General features: G+C 36.0%; 1 protein-coding gene across 7 annotated transcripts in view; it reads left to right on the forward strand.

Annotated features, from left to right (window-relative positions):
• The window catches only part of Shawl (Shaw-like), a 437991-nt gene that overhangs the window by 227947 nt on the left and 189716 nt on the right, over window positions 1–20328 (forward strand). The gene's annotated exons all lie outside the window — the stretch shown is intronic.

A 20328-nucleotide genomic window follows, 5' to 3' on the forward strand; every position in this document is an offset into this window, starting at 1 on the left:
TCATTTGCCTTACCCAGATTTTGAAAAAGACGTGAGTACCACGTACTCGTGAAGTTCGATGTGTCAGCATACAAAAAATACGTTCAAACAAGTAAAGATGTCGTAAGTTCGGGTGTAACCGAACATTATATACTCAGCGTGAGCTTCAATTCAATCAGATAAATCTACATAACCCGTTTAAAAGAAAAATGCCTCCGCATTTCCTCTTACAGTAAAACTTGATAAGTGAAATATCATTGATTCAAAACTCTTTTTTGCTAAGTTATATCTTATTATTCTAGTCTACGGCCCTTATAAAAATCTTTTATATAAAAGTGGGCGTGGTCTTTAACCGATCTCGTCCATATTTTCTAGAAATATTTCCTGCTATAAGGAAAATATGTGTACCCAGTTTTGTTACGATATGTAAATTTTTCTTATGGCTCCCGAAACATAGAAAATTGCTTAGTCATAAAAGGGGCGGTTCCACGCCCATTTTTTTAAATTTGAAGTTTTCCTATTTATTGTTATAAATCCACTTGGGAAATGGAATACCATTGATATAAAGCCCTTTTTTGCAAAGATATAGCTTATTTTATTAGTCCACGACCCTTTTAAAATCCTTTTATATAAAAGTGGGTGTGGTCCTTTACCGACTTCGTTAATTTTTCTTCAAAGCACTCCCTATAGTAAAGGCAACCTCTCTGCCGAATTTTGTTACGTCCATATTTTCTAGAAATATTTCCTGCTATAAGGAAAATATGTGTACCCAGTTTTGTTACGATATGTAAATTTTTCTTATGGCTCCCGAAACATAGAAAATTGCTTAGTCATAAAAGGGGCGGTGTCACGCCCATATTTTTAAATTTGAAGTTTTTCCTATTTATTGCTATAAATCCACTTGGGAAATGGAATACCATTGATATAAAGCCCTTTTTTGCAAAGATATAGCTTATTTTATTAGTCCACGACCTTTTTAAAACCCTTTTATATAAAAGTGGGTGTGATCCTTAACGACTTCGTTAATTTTTCTTCAAAGCATTCCCTATAGTAAAGGCAACCTCTCTGCTGAATTTTGTTACGATAGATTTAACGGTTTTTGATTTATGATTAATAATATTTGTAAAATTGATTTTATCACAAGTGGGCGGTGACACGCCCATTTTAAAACATTTTTTCAAATTTTTATCGAGTCTCAATATCAGTCCTCAATTGTAAAGCAAATAGAGGGGTCCCTAGAACACAAAGAGTATGCTCTGGGTGTCTTTGTAGACATCGAGGGGGCTTTTAACAATGTCTTACCGGGGGCAATCGAAAGAGCTCTGGTAGGTTTAGGAGTCGAAGCGGCTCTGGTTGAATTTATTAGCAAACTTCTATACAGCAGAATTGTCGTAGCGGAGTGGGGAGGGGCCATAATTAAGAGGAAGGAGTGCAGGGGCGCGCCACAGGGGGGGTGTCCTATCTCCTCTGCTCTGTGTTGTGGTAGTCAACGAGCTTTTTGTGGAGCTGGAAGCCAATGGTTGTCGGGTGGTTGCCTATGCAGATGACCTCGCTATCCTAGTCAGAGGCAAATTTCTGGGCACCCTGCGCGATTTTCTGCAGGGATACCTGGATACTGTGGCTAGGTGTGCTGAATCATGTGGATTGGCGGTCAATCCGGGAAAAACGGAATTGGTTCTTTTTACAAGAAGATATAAGATGCCCGATTACAAAACTCCCCGACTGGAGGGGTACCGTTGGTACTTTCTGATAGGGTTAAATATTTGGGGATTATTTTGGACAAGAAACTGTCCTGGAGACCCAATGTGGAAGCTCGGGCCAGGGGCTGCAGAGGGGCTATCGGAAAGAGATGGGGACTCTCGCCAGGAGTAGTATACTGGCTTTATGAGATGGTGGTCAAACCGATTCTGCTATATGGGGTGCTGGTCTGGTGGAAAGCACTGTACACGGCGAGCACCTCCAAAATGTTAATGCAACGGACGGCGCTGATCGGTATCAGTAGCGCTCTCAGAACAACACCTACCTTGGCACTGAACGTCATGCTGAACATATATCCAGTAGTTATTGCGGGAAAAACGGCCGTGGCAAGGTCGTTGGTCAGGCTTCGTGATATAGGCTATGGGCTTTCTGACTGCGGACAGTCTAGCCTTCTTACCAGTTTCGACTTTATTCCGGACAGAACGGACTATTTTATGCCGATAACTGCTCCCTATACAACCTTCGCCCCAGTCATTCCACCGAGAGAGGAGTGGGGAAGAGGAATTATCTGGGGCATTGGACCGGTTAACCTGTTCACGGATGGGTCGAAGCTGGACGGAAAGGTTGGTGGGGGGTATTTTGTCAAGAGCTAAATGTAAGCCGTAAGTTTAAGTTGACTGATCACTGCCGTGTATTCCATGCGAAAATTGCTGCGATTAAGGATGCGTGAGTGGGATGCTATCCAGTGCTACTACGGTTAGGAAATTTAACATCTACTCTGATAGCCAAGCGGCTATCAAGGCCTTGAGCTCAACTACAGTGCGATCGAGGGTGGTCGGGGAGTGCCTGACCTCGCTTGCGATTGCATCGAATTATTTTACAATTAAGATTATCTGGGTCCCGGGCCATAGTGATATCCCGGGTAACTGTCAAGTGGATCTCTTAGCCCGCATCGGTACAACTGAACCGGATGAAGATGGCTGTAGGGATTTCGGGATTCCGCTGGCCACCTGTGGATTGCTTCTCCATAGCTGGGCCTCGAATCAGCTCAGCAAACGTTGGGTGGACACCACGTCTTGCAGGGTAGCAAGATCTTTCAGGCCGAAAGTGGATGGCAGGAGGTCTGTTGAAATAATTGGGTTCACTAAGGCTCACCTATCAATGGTCATTGGGGTTTTGACAAGGCACTGTCCCATGGTGATCCATTCTTACGTCTCAATATACTGGAAAATCCATTCTGCTGCAGCTGTATGGAGGATGATGAGGTGCAATCACCAAATCACTTTATGCTTGATTGCCCAGCTTTTGCCAGAACTAGGCGAAAGTACTTCGGTCGCCGTTCTCTTGGATCTCTCGAGGATTTATCCAAAGTTGAGATCGGTATCATTCGGAGCTTTATCGTTGCTACTCAACGATTCTCTAAGTAGCTTTATCTAAGTCACCGTTATTTTTGATGTATGTTGTAACACAACGGGCCTTCGTGTTGTCCAAGTGAGCTATCCTTATCAGTAGCGCTATTCACTAACTTTTAACGTATCTACATACGAGATTTTTAACATAAACACTTTCGTTTGTTATATCATACATGCGATTCACTAACTTAGTTTTAACAACACTTGTTAACTATCATTTCGATGTGGCAATGCTGGTAGTGAAATGTCAAAATTTACGAAAAGTTCAAAAAGGAATCGAAAAAAACAATCAATTTTTTGTACGCGCCAATAATTTTATGCAGCTATTTTAGCAAAGGGAAGTATTTTTGATATATATTTTATATTTAAATCATTTACTGCTTTTATTTCTCAGCTCGAAAGCCAGATTTTTTTAAATAAAATGTAATTTTGCACAAACCAAACGAAAGTGAACAATGTTTTAACAGCTTACACAAAATCTGCATTAAAATAACACATGCCAAATCGACTACGTTAAATTATCGGATTTGGAGTTGGCAAAAAGTTAGTGAATCGAAAAAGTGTTAAAATTTATGTTAAGCTAATTTAACATCTCCAAGTGTAGTTAAAAAAGTTAGTGAATAGCGCTACAGGGCAGCTACCACCTAAACTAGCCTAACCAATATCAGTCCACACGTAAAATTTCAACATTCTAGGTGTATTATTTACTAAATAATCAGGTTTTTTGGGTTTTCCGAAATGTTATATATATAAAAAGTGGGCGTGGTTATCATCCGATTTCGCTCATTTTCAATACCATTCTATTTTGGGTCCAGTAGCGCTATTTACTAACTTTTTAACTACATTTGGAGATGTTAAATTAGCTTAACATAAATTTTAACACTTTTTCGATTCACTAACTTTTTGCCAACTCCAAATCCGATAATTTAACGTAGTCGATTTGGCATGTGTTATTTTAACGCAGATTTTGTGTAAGCTGTTAAAACATTGTTTGCTTTCGTTTGGTTTGTGCAAAATTGCATTTTATTTAAAAAAATATGTAATAACATTTTATTTAATAAAAAAGCTTCGGCACACACTTCCAACCCTTTTCCCATTATTTCAATTGCCTTGACCATTGCAGACGTTGCCTCCGTCTGCTTTTCTTGATTTTCAGCCAACTTTATTTGGTTTTTGGCCAGCATCTAGAGGATGAGAAAATTTATATTTTAAATTTGTAAGGACACTGTTGGCATTTTTTAATTTAACTAAGGATTTTATATATTGTAAAATATATTTAACTTTCAATTATTTCTAACCCTCATAATATCTGCCTGTTTTTCAGCAATCGCCAAAAACCTGTTTTGGACCTCGGCCTCCTCGTCGTTAAATTTCGTTCTCGAAGACCTGCGAGCAGTTTGTGCAGAAGTTCTTTGGGTGGTTGTGGGAGTTCTAGGGCGAATTGCATGAGTTGTAGGGCGAATTGCAGGAGTTGTAGGGGTGGTTGCAGCACATATTTTCGTTACTGCAATGGCAGCAGAAGATGTGGTTGGCTGCTCTTCACCCTCGCCTTGGGATTGCACCTCGCTACTGGCATCTAGCTCCTCGAGGTACTCCACTTCTCCTTCATCCTCCTCCATCACCAAATGCATTTCCTAAAAATTTAAAATAGAATGAATCAATAAGTTAATAATGATAATAGGTATAGCTGTATAACTATATACTGGCCTCATCCATAGGCACACTGTCCCTACATATGCTTGCGCCTTCAACATATCGGTCCCCAATTAGCTCCACGATGTGCTTCTCTGTATCGGTCAAAGGCGCCACCGAGATCGGTCTATTTCCCGTTTGGGCCCGCTGGTTATTTATGTCCTTCACTCGTGCGATTTTTTATATCGCGCCAGACCTATAAACAAGTATGAACTATTAGGGTGAACCTTATTTTTTTTTTATTTGAACTCTGGGAATCACATTCACTAAAACATATAATATATCCCACAGGAAACATATATTATAGGAAAACTAATTTTCTAGATGTCACGGTCCCTGCATCACCGAACTCAATTTTGTTTTCTACAAGTTGTAGTATAACTACGCCCCAAACTATGTGGTGATTTTGGAGTCCCTAGGTCACCGGGAAGTTAGTTAAAAACGGATTTTCAGATCCCTAAAATTTACCCCCTTTTTTCCTCAGTACTTACCGTAAGCCATTTCTCTGCACTCTTTTAAGCTCCTCCAACGGCGTTGAGCTTGCCCGCTAGCTTGTTCCACTGCTTGTGCTGCTCCAATTTGCCGTGCATCCGTTGGAATCTGCCGGCCGCTAACCCAGGGACCTCTTCAAGCAGGTCCACCATCATTCTTATCTGCTCTTCTGTTGCTCGGCTTCGTTTTGTGGATGATGCAGTTTTTGGTGCCATTCTGAAATATAAAATGAGAAACAAAAGCAGTAACTGATCTAAATATAAAATATATATCAAAAATACTTCCCTTTGCTAAAATAGCTACATAAAATTATTGGCGCGTACAAAAAATTGATTGTTTTTTTTCGATTCCTCTTTGAACTTTTCGTAAATTTTGACATTTCACTACCAGCATTGCCACATCGAAATGATAGTTAACAAGTGTTATTAAAACTAAGTTAATGAATCGCATATGTGATATAACAAATGAATGTGTTTATGTTAAAAATCTCGTATGTAAATACGTTAAAAGTTAGTGAATAGCGCTACAGATAAGCTCGTGTACCAAATTTGGTGAAGATATCTCAATGTTTACTCAAGTTATCGTGTTAACGGACGGACGGACGGACATGGCTCAATTAAATTTTTTTTCGATACTGATGATTTTGATATATGGAAGTCTATATCTATTTCGATTCCTTTATACCTCTACCAACCGTTATCCAATCAAAGTTAAAGTATAAGTAGGAGTATAAAAACTAATGGATTTTAGTTAACTAGAGCTTGCTCAAGGGTAGAAATTAAACACCAATTTGGGTAACTCTACCGGAAACAAAACATTTTGGACTTTTTGTGATTCGGCGTTTTATCGATAAAAACTGTTACCGACAAGTTATTTTTTGTTATTGTTTTATTATCGGCTGATTATCGAGATATTAACGTCGAGCTATCGTTATGTGATAGGCTCGATATTGGCGAGTCGTCGATTTGTTATTGGTTTCTTATGAGCTTATTTTTGACGCGTTACAGATGGGTCATAGATTTTGAATTTTTTTTTGATTAATGAAAATTTACCGGTATCTGTTTTATAACAAATCGATAAGTCGTCGATAAAAAATCGATAATACGCCGATACCAAATATAACACTCCTAAAAGAAGTCACTAACTTTTCGATATTGAAACGATAACTTTTCGATAGCAAATCGATTTCATTTCGATAACTTTTCCACTACAAATTGGCAATGCTCCTGCTAACAATCGATAACTTTAAGATGGAAAATCGATTCCTTTCGATAAATAATCGAAAACTTTTTCATAAATATTCGAAAATTTTCGATAATTTTTATTTTCAAATAAAATTATCTTTTAAAGTTCAGATTCTTAAGCTTAACATCTAATAGATCCTAACGTCTAATAGATCCTTTATCGAAGAACAAAAAAGGTTAAATGTTAACAAAGCCATTATTTATTGATAACATAGCTGCAACTTTTTAATAAAAAATCTTTACGTCTTTTAAACAAATCTATAACTTTTTGATAACAAATTGCTAATCTTTTGACTACGAATTAGCAATACTCCTGCTATAAATCGATAACTCTTCGATGGCAGATCGGTTCTTTTTTGATAATTTTCGAAAAATAATCGAGAACTTTTTCTTAAATTTTCGATAACCCATTCATAATTTTTTGATAACATATCTAAAATTTTTTGATAAGAAATCGGTAAGCTTTTTAAACAAATCGATAACTTTTTGCTAACAAATTATTATCTTTTTGGTTACATTTCGATAACTTTGCGAGTACAAATTGGCAACACTTCTACTAAAAATTTATAACTTTTTGATGGAAAATCGATTCCATTTTGATAACATATCGAAAATTGTTTGATAAATATCGATTGATAATAATCGAAAACTTTTCCATTAATATTCGAACATAGTTTTTGATACGTTCATAAGAAATTGATACGTTTTTTTAACAAAGCGATATATTTTCGATAACAAATTGACAAATTTTTGATAACACATCGATAACTTTTTGATAAATAAACGATACGCCTTCAGCAAAGATTGTCCTGCGTATAAAAAATATTCGCAGCCAAGAAATAAGGCACGAGTTTAGCAACGAATACCAGAGGAGCTAAGTTGTATATATTTAAATATTAGTAGTATCGTCGCCAATAAAGCTGAACTAGAGCGTCTGATAGATGTACATAAACCACATTTAATATTTTGTTCGGAGACTTGTTCGACTGAAGAAATAACGAATCAAGAGCTACAGATACAAACATATAAACTTGTACGGTGCGATTCCCACAGCAGGCACACAGGCGGTGTGCTAATATATATAAATGAAACAATTGAATACTCAATAAGTTACAACAGAACATTAAACAAGAACATCTGGTGTATTATACTAAAAGTTAAAAATATTTTCCCCCAATATCAAATAGCTCTGATATATCACTCACCGAGCTCAAGTGATGCAGAATTTATAACGTACTTATACGACATTTTAAATAATAACTGCGTAACTCAGGATAATATTATCTTCGTGGGCGATTTCAATATAAACCTTTACAAGAGTACAACTTATAGTAAACAGTTAGTTGACTTATTTCGATCCTTTGCTATGGAGCAAAAAATAGATTTTTATACACGAAAGGGCGATAAGACAGATACATTGATCGACTTGTTATTTACAGATAGTAGCTCTATATCATGTTTAAAATTAGAAGAGTTTCAGATTTCAGATCATGAAACGATTAAATTCAAAATCAAATTACATAAGTTATTTCAGATGAGAACGAAGAGAACAATAATTTCCTGGGAAAATTATACAAGCGACAGCCTTGTTGATGAATTACGCCAGCTTAACTACACTGACTTTGAAAATCTGAGCATCGAAAATAAGGCAACATTCCTATATAATACGCTATCAAGCGCAGTGACCACCCTGACATACTCTAAAGAAGTCAGTGTCAAACTTATGAACAAGTGGTATGATTTTGAGCTGGCTAACTTAAATAAACGTAAGCTAAATCTTTACAAGATCAGCCTATCCACTGGAGAATGGAGTGAATATTATAGTGCGAAACGCCAATATAAACGGCTAATTAAGATAAAAAAAGCCAAGTACATGGAAAACAAAATCAACCATAGTGCTGGTGATAGTAAGGTCATGTGGAAAAACTTGAAAAATTCCATAAGCATGGCTAAAGAAAATAATGGTATTAAAAAAATTAAAATAAACGACCAACTCTACACAGAGGAAAATGAAATAGCGCAGTCTTTGAATGACTATTTCATTGATAGTATATTGGAGATTAGCATGAATATTCCTACTTCTTTTAGTAATGAAGGTACTATAGATGAGCAAAATGGCCCTAATGTTTTAAAGTTTCCGAAAGTATCCACTTCAGAGATAGTTGATATAGTAAGTAAGTTTAAAAATAAAATTGGAGGGAAGAAACTTGTGTCGGAAGGAGTCGTTAAATACTCCATAACATATACAGGTTTCTTCTATTCTCAACTTGTTAATGAGAGCTTAGATAAAGGTCTCGTTCCTAGTTTATGGAAATCTTCTATAGTTGTGCCATTAGAAAAAGTTAAAAATACCATCAAAGCTGAGGAGATAAGACCTATTAACACGTTACAATGTGATGAAAAAATTTTGGAAACAGTGGTAAAAAATCAGCTGGTAAAATATTTAGAAGATAATGTAATTATTATACCTCAACAATCTGGTTTTCGAAAGAAACATTCATGTGAAAGTGCTTTGAATTTGGTTGTAGCTAACTGGAAAGAAGACTTAAGCAGGAAAAAACACATATTAGCTGTGTTTTTGGATTTAAAGCGTGCATTCGAGACGATCGACCAAAACTTAATGCTGAAAAAGCTTTCTTGCATTGGCGTTTCTGGTATAGAACTAAAATGGTTTCAAGACTTCCTAATTAACAGATACCAAAGAACAGTGATTGGAACGTCCGTATCGGATAAAAGGGAGGTACCTGTTGGTCTACCTCAAGGGTCTGTGCTGGCACCCATACTGTTCAATATATATATTAATGATATAACTAGCTCCATTAAGCACTGTGAAATAAAATTGTTTGCTGATTCAAGGTTCGAATCGAGCTCAAGGCCAGAACAATAATTTTTTTCTAATGATAATTATTGTTATTTTTTAATTTTTCTAAATTTGAAAAATTGAATTTTGTTTTTGGAATAGTAAGTAGAAAATTTTCCAGACAACCTGCCATAGCTGCGCAGATAGATCCATTTCGAAGGGTGCTAAGCCTTCATCATCAGTACGCTTTAGGCATGCTGCGCTAACCATTTAGCTATACAGCGGTGGTTTGTTTGACTGGCAAATTTGCTACTTCTATTCCTTTTTTACCAACTATATTTATTCAGTGTTGCGCCATCTGGTGCAAAGCACTGATAATGCTGGATTTTTGTTTATTGTCAATTACTTTGTTTGACATTCCCAAGTGCTCATGGTTTATTAACAATTGTTTTTGTTTTTATCGGCCTATTGATAAATCATTCAAGGTTCGAATCGAGCTCAAGGCCAGAACAATAATTTTTTTCTAATGATAATTATTGTTATTTTTTAATTTTTCTAAATTTGAAAAATTGAATTTTGTTTTTGGAATAGTAAGTAGAAAATTTTCCAGACAACCTGCCATAGCTGCGCAGATAGATCCATTTCGAAGGGTGCTAAGCCTTCATCATCAGTACGCTTTAGGCATGCTGCGCTAACCATTTAGCTATACAGCGGTGGTTTGTTTGACTGGCAAATTTGCTACTTCTATTCCTTTTTTACCAACTATATTTATTCAGTGTTGCGCCATCTGGTGCAAAGCACTGATAATGCTGGATTTTTGTTTATTGTCAATTACTTTGTTTGACATTCCCAAGTGCTCATGGTTTATTAACAATTGTTTTTGTTTTTATCGGCCTATTGATAAATCATTCAAGGTTCGAATCGAGCTCAAGGCCAGAACAATAATTTTTTTCTAATGATAATTATTGTTATTTTTTAATTTTTCTAAATTTGAAAAATTGAATTTTGTTTTTGGAATAGTAAGTAGAAAATTTTCCAGACAACCTGCCATAGCTGCGCAGACAAAATTCAATTTTTCAAATTTAGAAAAATTAAAAAATAACAATAATTATCATTAGAAAAAAATTATTGTTCTGGCCTTGAGCTCGATTCGAACCTTGAATGATTTATCAATAGGCCGATAAAAACAAAAACAATTGTTAATAAACCATGAGCACTTGGGAATGTCAAACAAAGTAATTGACAATAAACAAAAATCCAGCATTATCAGTGCTTTGCACCAGATGGCGCAACACTGAATAAATATAGTTGGTAAAAAAGGAATAGAAGTAGCAAATTTGCCAGTCAAACAAACCACCGCTGTATAGCTAAATGGTTAGCGCAGCATGCCTAAAGCGTACTGATGATGAAGGCTTAGCACCCTTCGAAATGGATCTATCTGCGCAGCTATGGCAGGTTGTCTGGAAAATTTTCTACTTACTATTCCAAAAACAAAATTCAATTTTTCAAATTTAGAAAAATTAAAAAATAACAATAATTATCATTAGAAAAAAAATTATTGTTCTGGCCTTGAGCTCGATTCGAACCTTGAATGATTTATCAATAGGCCGATAAAAACAAAAACAATTGTTAATAAACCATGAGCACTTGGGAATGTCAAACAAAGTAATTGACAATAAACAAAAATCCAGCATTATCAGTGCTTTGCACCAGATGGCGCAACACTGAATAAATATAGTTGGTAAAAAAGGAATAGAAGTAGCAAATTTGCCAGTCAAACAAACCACCGCTGTATAGCTAAATGGTTAGCGCAGCATGCCTAAAGCGTACTGATGATGAAGGCTTAGCACCCTTCGAAATGGATCTATCTGCGCAGCTATGGCAGGTTGTCTGGAAAATTTTCTACTTACTATTCCAAAAACAAAATTCAATTTTTCAAATTTAGAAAAATTAAAAAATAACAATAATTATCATTAGAAAAAAATTATTGTTCTGGCCTTGAGCTCGATTCGAACCTTGAATGATTTATCAATAGGCCGATAAAAACAAAAACAATTGTTAATAAACCATGAGCACTTGGGAATGTCAAACAAAGTAATTGACAATAAACAAAAATCCAGCATTATCAGTGCTTTGCACCAGATGGCGCAACACTGAATAAATATAGTTGGTAAAAAAGGAATAGAAGTAGCAAATTTGCCAGTCAAACAAACCACCGCTGTATAGCTAAATGGTTAGCGCAGCATGCCTAAAGCGTACTGATGATGAAGGCTTAGCACCCTTCGAAATGGATCTATCTGCGCAGCTATGGCAGGTTGTCTGGAAAATTTTCTACTTACTATTCCAAAAACAAAATTCAATTTTTCAAATTTAGAAAAATTAAAAAATAACAATAATTATCATTAGAAAAAAATTATTGTTCTGGCCTTGAGCTCGATTCGAACCTTGAATGATTTATCAATAGGCCGATAAAAACAAAAACAATTGTTAATAAACCATGAGCACTTGGGAATGTCAAACAAAGTAATTGACAATAAACAAAAATCCAGCATTATCAGTGCTTTGCACCAGATGGCGCAACACTGAATAAATATAGTTGGTAAAAAAGGAATAGAAGTAGCAAATTTGCCAGTCAAACAAACCACCGCTGTATAGCTAAATGGTTAGCGCAGCATGCCTAAAGCGTACTGATGATGAAGGCTTAGCACCCTTCGAAATGGATCTATCTGCGCAGCTATGGCAGGTTGTCTGGAAAATTTTCTACTTACTATTCCAAAAACAAAATTCAATTTTTCAAATTTAGAAAAATTAAAAAATAACAATAATTATCATTAGAAAAAAATTATTGTTCTGGCCTTGAGCTCGATTCGAACCTTGAATGATTTATCAATAGGCCGATAAAAACAAAAACAATTGTTAATAAACCATGAGCACTTGGGAATGTCAAACAAAGTAATTGACAATAAACAAAAATCCAGCATTATCAGTGCTTTGCACCAGATGGCGCAACACTGAATAAATATAGTTGGTAAAAAAGGAATAGAAGTAGCAAATTTGCCAGTCAAACAAACCACCGCTGTATAGCTAAATGGTTAGCGCAGCATGCCTAAAGCGTACTGATGATGAAGGCTTAGCACCCTTCGAAATGGATCTATCTGCGCAGCTATGGCAGGTTGTCTGGAAAATTTTCTACTTACTATTCCAAAAACAAAATTCAATTTTTCAAATTTAGAAAAATTAAAAAATAACAATAATTATCATTAGAAAAAAATTATTGTTCTGGCCTTGAGCTCGATTCGAACCTTGAATGATTTATCAATAGGCCGATAAAAACAAAAACAATTGTTAATAAACCATGAGCACTTGGGAATGTCAAACAAAGTAATTGACAATAAACAAAAATCCAGCATTATCAGTGCTTTGCACCAGATGGCGCAACACTGAATAAATATAGTTGGTAAAAAAGGAATAGAAGTAGCAAATTTGCCAGTCAAACAAACCACCGCTGTATAGCTAAATGGTTAGCGCAGCATGCCTAAAGCGTACTGATGATGAAGGCTTAGCACCCTTCGAAATGGATCTATCTGCGCAGCTATGGCAGGTTGTCTGGAAAATTTTCTACTTACTATTCCAAAAACAAAATTCAATTTTTCAAATTTAGAAAAATTAAAAAATAACAATAATTATCATTAGAAAAAAATTATTGTTCTGGCCTTGAGCTCGATTCGAACCTTGAATGATTTATCAATAGGCCGATAAAAACAAAAACAATTGTTTGCTGATGATACATTGCTGATGATAAGTGGGAACAATATTACTGAAATATATGCTAAGCTGCAAGAAGATCTTAACAGCGTATATGGTTGGTTATGCGTAAACAGACTAAAAGTGAATGTCAATAAAACGAAATTTATGGTTATATCTAGACGCAATTTTCAAAACAGTGAGCTACAAAACTTAAATATAAATAACGAACTAATTGAAAAAGTCAGCACCTTAAAATACTTGGGAATAAAAATAGATGATAAGCTGAATTTCAACGAGCACGTGGATTATACGGTAGGAAAAATAGCGAAAAAGTTATATTTTACACAACGAACCTGCAAATATTTAAATAGAAGGTATAAAATCATCGTCTACAGATCTATAATCGAACCTCATTTTATTTATTGCCCAACTATATTTTTCATCTTGCGAGATAGTCAGATATACAAGCTACAAAAGCAACAGAACCGCGCTATGAGATTCATTCTCAAAAAACGGTATGACACACCTATCAGAGACATGCTATGCTCTCTTAATTGGCTTAGCATTAGACAGCAACTTTTTTATTATACCATAAAATTTATTAAAAACATAATAGAAGGAACTTTGCCTGCGTATTTGAGGACGAATATAAAATATGTAAAAGATATACACTCTGTAAATACTCGTAATAAAAATGATTTTAATCTGCCGGCTTATAAAACTGAAACAGACAAATGTAATCTGTATTATAAAGGTCTTAAATCCTATAATGAACTACCGAATGATATTAAATCATGTCATTCCAATAAATTTAAACAAAAATTGTACAATTATTGCAGAACACTACCAATTTAGTGCTGGACAGGCGGACTTCCATAGCATCGATAGAAGTGCAGCGAAACTATACTCTATATTGCTATGTAGCGCCAAGACTTCCAAGCTCTTGTACGCATACAAAAAAGGTTGCCGAAGCACATACTGAGGCGCATCACTCGATTAACTCAGTGCATCGCCGTGCAGATGTTGCCTTCGCGCTTTACTAACATGCGTAAAATGCCTACATACTACACAAGCACAACGCTTTGTTCGCATGATCTGGAAGTCTCCCATCCATAGTACTCCAAGGTAGGGCATAGATGTAACTATTCTAGATTGCATAGTCCAGAAGACAATTATAAACATGTAAAATAGATTTAAGTTAGGCTTAGGAAAGCCGTAATAAATAAATACATTACATTATATAATGATTCGGTAACAAATGGGTAACTCTTATGGCCTATATTACGATAAAAAATGTATAACACTTGAAATCTGTAACTGGCAATACCTTACCTGTAAAGCACCTATAACAAACCGATAACTCGTCGACAAGAAGTGGAAAACGCGACCATAAACCGTCGATAATTTATCAATAGCAAACCGTTAACACCGGCAACAAATTTAATACCACGTCGTTCGGTTTCGGTTTTGACTTCTAATCTTTTCTTGCCTGGCCTTGCCATATTGACCCATTTGGATGAAATTTTGCATCTATGTAGGTTGCTAGTCATTAAACTTTAAAATGTTTGCCACCTGTTTTGAAAATTTTTCAAAAATTAAATGAAATATGCCGTTTTTATATTTACCATTGAACGTACCAGAGCATAAAATAAATAACTACAACTTCCCTTCATTAATTTACCAGTGATTCCAAATCATTTGCTCAAGCTAAACTTTTAATGAAAAAAAATAAAAAAAATACCAAAAACTGTCAACGAAAAAAAATAAAAAAAGGAAAAGTGTTAACGAGGCAAGCCAATGCTGACAGCGGTTGAAAGTTCAAGAATCCTTAAAAAGGAACAAAAAGAAAAATGTTAATAAAAACAAATTAAAAGCAAACAGAAAAAAGAGATTTAAAAAGACAAAGAAAAATCAGTGAGAAGTAAGGAAAGCACTGTCAGTGGCCAAGGACCCTATACCTTTCATAAATGGAGCTGAAATTTCAAAAAATTATAAAATCTGAACAATCAGTTGTATGGGATATATGCATATTATATATGCTACCGATCTTGACGATTTTTTGAGACCACCACAATAGCTATCATCCGGTGGCAAAATCCTGAGCAAGATAAATAATTTTACATGTAAATGCAACAACAACGATTTGAGCCAGATAAATCCAGATAGAAGTCTGGTTCAATTTGTGAGCCAGATTTGTTAATTACTTCTTTTTAGGTTGGCAACGCGGCCTTTAATATACCTACTTTTTCAAAAATAGATGTCGCTGCTTAGCCTTTCGCCGTATGAGTTAAATGAAAAACAGCGGCGACATCTGCCTATCACATTTCACGTGTGCGAAAATTTCACGACATCTGCTTCTTAAGTCACTCAATAATCCAGAGCATTCCCGTGAGAATTGAGCATGAGCCGGAGCTGTAAAACTCACTGAAAGACGGCAAATGTATGCCTTATATGCAAACTTCCTGTAAATTTTCAAGCTTGTTACTGTTAAAATGAGGAAGAAATTGCATTAAACCTCTTTATCTTAACAATCGGTTGTATGGGACATATATTATATACATGACAGATCTTAACAATTTTGCAGCCAATATTATATGTCATATTTGTGAGCATTTCGAAAAATTTCAAGCTCCTAGCGGTTAATATGAGGAAGGAATTACGTTAAATGAAGAATAAATGACGAAAACTTTATTTTTTCGGTTGTATATGCTTTGGACTAATCGGACACCCAAATATAAACGCCAACCAAATTTCATTAAGATATCTCAAAAATGGGGGGACTAGTTTGCGATCAAACAGACGGACATGACTAAATCAACTCCTCGGCTCGTCATCCTGATCATTTCGGTATACTTATTGGTGGGTCTATCTCTTCACCTTAAAAGACTTACAATTTTGAGATTCGTGTCAAACTTTTCTTTTGCGTAAAAGTTATAAAAATGGTCGAAAACGCAAATAATGCAAACAGCAGGAAATAAAAAAAGAACAAAGCAAATAAAAAATTCAAATAAACAAGACAAAAAACAATGCTAATTAAAACATCAACCTTAATGTTGACATTCAAGACAGCTGCGGCAGCGAAAGCCCAGGTACAAACATTTGTTTGTGTTGGTAAACGCGTTTGTTTTTTTTTTCAGTAAAATTTACACCTTTTGTTTGCTACTTCCTTTTACTTAGTCATGCTGTAATCATTCAGACTGCACATTAATCACGCACGATGGTAACAATAGCTATCATACGGTGGCAAAATCCTAAGCCAGATAAATAATTTTGTATGTAAATGCAACAACAACGATTTGAGCCAGATAAATCCAGATAGAAGTCTGGTTCAATTTGTGAGCCAGATAATTTGTTAATTACTTCTTTTAAGGTTGGTAACGCGGCCTTTAATAAACCTACTTTTTCAAAAATAGATGTCGCTGCTTAGCCTTTCGCCGTATGAGTTAAATGAAAAACAGCGGCGACATCTGCCTATCACATTTCACGTGTGCGAAAATTTCACGACATCTGCTTCTCAAGTCTCTCAATGATCCAGAGCATTCCCGTGAGAATTGAGCGTGAGCCGGAGCTGTAAAACTCACTGAAAGACGGCAAATATGCTGACGCTAAACACACACACACACATACATGCATACACACTGACACGCACACAATTGAAATTCATATTTGTCCAACACGAAATGATGGGTGAACAAATTTTACGAAATGAGCATAGAAACTGCGGTAGAAGCTATGGCGAATCGTTAAACAATGGCTGTCGCTACAAGCAGAGTTGCCATAGGAAGCGGAAGCTGGAAGTGAAGTAAAGTGGGGAGGTGGAAAAAGAGTAAGCAGTAATTTGTCATCACGACGAGAATTGATGTAAAATGGAAATTGTGCGCGAATTGTACAGGAAGTAGGTACACGTGTACCTGGAAAAAGGTTTAATGTATGAATTTTAATTAAAATGGCCTGTGCTTGAAAATGTCTAAGTAAGTTTTGTGTACCTGTGCAGCTGGATCTTCGTATTAAACAACAGAAAATCAATGGAAGAAGAGCACACTATTCTAGGCTTTCGGATAGAAAACGATTAATTTTTCTAATTTTTGAACAATATCTTTTTTTTCTTCTTTGGCGGCCACCGTGGTGTGATGGTAGCGTGCTCCGCCTACCACACCGTATGCCCTGGGTTCGCATCCCGGGCAAAGCAACATCAAAATTTTAGAAATAAGGTTTTTAAATTAGAAGAAAATTTTTCTTAGGGGGGTCGCCCCTCGGCAGTGTTTGGCAAGCGCTCCGGGTGTATTTCTGCCATGAAAAGCTCTCAGTGAATACGCATCTGCCTTGCAGATGCCGTTCGGAGTCGGTATAAAACATGTAGGTCCCGTCCGGCCAATTTGTAGGGAAAAGGGCCTTAGATCTCTTCGGAGGTTATCGCGCCTTACATCTTTTTTACGGACGTTCAATTTTCAATTTTGGTTTTTTTTTTATACACACAAAGGGTATCACGTAGTCCTGGCTATCAGTTTATCTGGTTATGTAGTTATTTTTTGAGTACTGTTTACAAAAACACAACACCGCACAGAAATAAATCTTAAGAATATCAATTGACAGCGAGCTGACGTGAATACCTGGAATCGAAATTTTTTCGTTAACAAATTGATATTTTTTCTATCATAAATCGATAGCTTTTCGATTAAGAATTGGTGACTTTTCCATAACAAGTCGATAAGTTTTGACAACTTTCCGATAACAAATCGATCATGTCGATATTACTTTTAAAACTTTTCAATAATAAAATGATAGCACGTCGATAATTCGCACATAACAATTCGACAACTCTTCGAATACTGTAGTTATCGATAGCAAGTCGATAAGATATCGATAAGAGCAAAGGAAGTGCCGTTAATAAATAATTTTTTCCGCACCCTGCCAAAATGATTCCAAAGTAATACCGATGTAATATCGAAAGTGTTTTGAAATGGTCTCAAAATGTCCTGGAATAATTCCAAAAAAAAAAGGTGTGAAACTATCCGTAAATAGTCATGCGAATAATCTGGAATTGTTCACTAATCTCTAACACATTCTCAAAATAATATCGATATAGTACCCAAATCAAGCCCAACAAATTGAAAATAATTCCGAGATCATATCAAATTAATCCCGAAATGATCGCAATCATCACTATCATTTTAATTCCAACTGAGCAATTTTTTTCCATAAAAAGCCATGTCTTAGGCTTTACGAAGTACTGTTGAAAACAATGCGTAGATAGGTTCTTTCTTGAACTGAAGTCCGTGATAGACTGCTTATGACACATACTCTGAATTGGAGCATTATACATTCAAGATCTCAGAATTTTTGACAAAACAAAAAGTTATTGCGAGATGTGGCATTTTCCGACTATTGCAATCTCGTTTGAGGCGGTGTGGCAGACTTGGGAAGGTGCCTCGGTCTACTCGTTTAAACTCATTGCGGCCTGGAGCATTTGTTTACAATGCGGTGCGTCTCCACCGGTCACTTGTCTTCGAACAAGTGGTTCGATATAATAACATACCAAGCACTTATCTGGGTAGTGCGCTGGGATTGGAACCCTCCAAATAAAAAACCCTTTCACTGCACTCTATTTTTTGATTACAACTACGGTAAACGTTTAAAGAACTGGGACAGGCCGAACTCTTTCAGATGACATTACCGTCTGGTTGACGTTGTCCTCAATAGAAAGCTGCCATGACCTCCATACAGCGAACGCGTTAGACAGAGCTAAGCTGGAGGACAGTAGAGGAATGCAACAACTACCTCAGAGGTCAGAATAAAATAAGCGGAGACCACATCCTCCGTTTTGGTTTTATGATGCACGAGTTGTCATCACCAAGGACGGTTGTTTATTTTACAGGTGAGGTTCTGGAGACCACAATTTTCTACGGAAGAAGTGTATTGCAAGACCTAGAACGTTCTACTTGGTTATATTAAATCGTCCTCTCGATCGTCGGCCTAGTACCTTAATGGTGCTACTTCCCAAAAGGTGCCAGATCAATGTCCGGTAGAGGATCATTAATATCGCTAAAACTTCCCAAAACGTCCGGGATGTCTCGTTATCGCTACAGAAAAGAGAAGAAAAAGCCGAAGAAGTAGAAGAAGAAGAATAAATTTTGCTGGCAAGAAGCTGCTGAACGAGTCACCATTGCTGGGTGTTCTTCTTTCTTTTCTTTTTCTTCTTGTTGCGGATGTTTTAGGGAGTATTATGGATGTTTAGGGCCCTTTACCGGCAATGGTTCCGTTCAGTCCCAGAAACTAGCACCATCAAGCTACTATTCCGACCATTTGAAATGAACATTCGTCATACGTCATCTCACATCTTTTTTCCGTAAGGAAATTTGAGTCGAGGGAGCATTGCTTACCATATATGAGTATGATACATTATAAGAGCTCAGATCAAAGCTCGGTTTAGTTTTTAATGCTTCTAGTTTTCAGTGATGTCCCTGCAAGTAAGTATTTCTTTTAAGCCAGTAAATATGTATTATATCGATTGCTGAGTGGAATATCAATCAAATTCAGTAGCCAGTTCGAAAACACCTTATCTCTACTCATTTATTGAAAGCGTCCTGTATAAAGAATTAGTTCAAACGCGCTCAAGTTTACAAATCATTTGAAGAATGTCGTGTGTGTATTAAATGGCGTTTCTGAGCCAAGGCCTTCTTGAAACTAATTCGGATTAAGGTGGTATTTAAAAGCTTTCAGTGATTGGATGTTTTCGAAACGGCAGTCGATTTAGGGTGATATTTCACTCAGCAGCTGAAATTTTCAGAAATATATATTGTTATTGCTTTTCATGTTGCTTAACGCAAGCTCCGACATTGTATTATTTAACAATTCACAAATGATGTTAACCCTTGACTGCCATAAAAACCCGCATGTAATTTGTCGTTTCACTTATTCTTATAAGTAAATTCTAAGGTATGTTCTAGTTAAGTTCACTTTTCACCCACTTAACATTCATGAGACCTACACAAATTTATAGCGCCATCGGTATATGGGTCAAATGTGTCCCAAGCAGTGAATGTCTTATTAACTTTATATATAAGTTGCAAGATATCAAGTGGAGTCTTTAATTTAAAGACATAGTATACTGTATTTTATGTTATTAGCACCTATTTGTTGCCAAAGTGGAATGCTGATTACACTTTTGGATCATATTTGACTCGTATGTCTTATAAAGGTTAAAAATGTTCATGTTTTTAAATTTTTTTTACTAATAATGATACAATTTTTTTACTTTATCTGT

Source organism: Eurosta solidaginis, chromosome 2 (genome assembly GCF_040869045.1).
Source record: "Eurosta solidaginis isolate ZX-2024a chromosome 2, ASM4086904v1, whole genome shotgun sequence".
NCBI classification, from domain to species: domain Eukaryota; kingdom Metazoa; phylum Arthropoda; class Insecta; order Diptera; family Tephritidae; genus Eurosta; species Eurosta solidaginis.